This window comes from Octopus bimaculoides, unplaced genomic scaffold, assembly GCF_001194135.2.
Source record: "Octopus bimaculoides isolate UCB-OBI-ISO-001 unplaced genomic scaffold, ASM119413v2 Scaffold_87364, whole genome shotgun sequence".
NCBI classification, from domain to species: domain Eukaryota; kingdom Metazoa; phylum Mollusca; class Cephalopoda; order Octopoda; family Octopodidae; genus Octopus; species Octopus bimaculoides.
The window spans coordinates 43,102-45,516 of record NW_026398593.1 but is presented as its reverse complement, the minus strand read 5'-3'; positions in this window follow the sequence as shown (position 1 = coordinate 45,516).

Sequence of the window (2,415 nt, the reverse complement as noted above, 5' to 3'; positions counted from 1 at the left end):
ATCTGTGTGTGTGTGTGTGTGTTTGTGTCTGTGTTTGTGCCCCCAGCAACGCTTGTGCAGCCACACATAGAGACCCATGTATACACACACAAAACGGTGTGCACCACCACCGCCGCCTCTGCCATCGCCATCACCGCTGCGACTGCTGCTTCCACCAGCGCCGCCACCAACAGCAAAAGCAAGATGAAACCTTTTGACCCAATTCACACTAACTTCGTCAATAAAATACAAACCCCAAATTGGTGGGAATTTAATGACATAGTTTCAAACTAATTAACGACAGAAAATATTTATGAAAGATTAATGTATAACGAGTTAATAGCGGCAAGATGGCGACCGACTCCTATGCGATACATTATATAATGTAGTCCTAGATACACAGTGCCTGAATAAAAGAGGCGATGGTCACAAATGGAACATCTTTGATCCTAGGCCTGTCTGGATCAAGACTGACCTGGGGCTAAACAACAACTATGGTTACTAATTCACTCTGTCTGAATAAAAGATGTGTTGGAAAATGTGTGAGATCCTTGGTGCAGTTGTACTTCACAGGTAGTTCTAATCAGTTTAATTTATTATTATTATTTTTATTTTTTACTGACATAAATTTTAGCTCAAAGATCTAGTAACTTCTTTGTTAACTTGGATGTAGAGAATTTTTGTTTTTAGATATTTTGTTAACTGCTTTGGAGATGGCAATGTTGGAATTTTGGTACCATATACTAGCGTCCCGTCCTGCTGTTTGTCTAAGTGACAATGCCAAAGATTGGAACAGGATTTTCTACGATTTTCCAGGTGTATATTACGGCATGTCTCTCCCGCCATCGCGTCAGGGAGTTGATCTTAACTCTTTCAGTCTCTCCCAATAGCTGACATGTCGCATTGCGTCGATCTTCTTTATGTAGCTTCACTGGATTACCTCGAGTTCCGTCGTTAATTTTACACTGTTTGGTGGCCACAATTGGTAGCAGGAATCCAGACGGCTGCCAATGTAAGTCCTCCAGAGTATCATCATGGTTCCGTTTCTCTTGTTTTGAAAGCTCGATGGATCCACCCAACCAGACGTCCGCATTTTATTGCCAACTTGGTAATGTGCACCCGAGAGGATACATCATTACTCATGTTGATTCCCAGGTCACACACTGGTTTTGATTGGCGGTTTGGAAACCCACTTGGGCCACTGTATCCAATCTGCACTTCATTAAGATCCCTGTGTTGGTAGCACCGAACTTGCAATTTTCCAGCATTTAAGTGCTGGTTATTTTCCTCAGTCCACCTATATATTGCATTCAACTCGTGTTGCAGATGCACAACGTCTCCACGTTTCTATATATCCTCTATATATACAATGTCTTGCAATTCCAAATGAAATGTTTGGCAATGTTGTCGAATCCATTGTTGGACGTTATCAGCTTTGTTTGGAAAATGAAAGAAAGGCAGTTTGAACATTTGTGAACACGCAGGAATGAGAGAGAACGTTAAATAATTCTAAATGACAATAAATAATCGTTTCTACAACAATTTATTTTCCTGAATTTAATTTAACTTTTTAGTATTGTATGTATATCAATATAAACATCTACTTGAACACAAAATGCATGAGTGCTGGGAAGTCAAAGAGTGAGTACATCTTTTTGGGACACCCTGTATATATGTGCGTATGTATGTGTATATATATATATGTGTGTGTGTGTGTGTGTGTGTGTGTGTGTGTGTGTGTGTGTGGAGGCGCAATGGCCCAGTGGTTAGGGAAGCGGACTCGCGGTCATAGGATCGCGGTTTCGATTCCCAGACCGGGCGTTGTGAGTGTTTATATTGAGCGAAAACACCTAAAGCTCCGTGAGGGTCCGCCAGAGGATGGTTAACCAATGGTAGCCAAATGGCCGTGAACTAATTGAAAGAAATCGAAGGAAAAGATGGACACAGATTTATCTATAACTGTGATGAAGTAAAACAAATTATAAAATTACTGGTAATTAGTGTTTCCCAATATACATAACAAGCTATACTTTGGAATTTGTTAACATTTAATAAAATGTTAATTGTCCAGGAGAAATGCTTGATAACTTTCCGGTCGAGTCAAATATATGGTTTATTCTTTTGTACTCTAGGCTCAAGGCCCGAAATTTTTGGGGAGGAGGGGCCAGTCGATTAGATCGACCCCAGTACGCAACTGGTACTTGATTTATCGCTCCCAAAAGGATGAAAGGTAAAGTCGACCTCGGAGAAATTTGAACTCAGAACGTAAAGACAGACGAATATCGCTAAGCATTTCGCCCGGTGTGCTAAGGTCTCGGCCAGCTCGCCGCCTTAAAAGCCCCACGAGGCCCCCGGCAGGGGATGGTGGCGAACCCTGCTGTACTCTTTCGCCACAACTTTCTCTCGCTCTTACTTCCTGTTTCTGTTGTGCCTGTA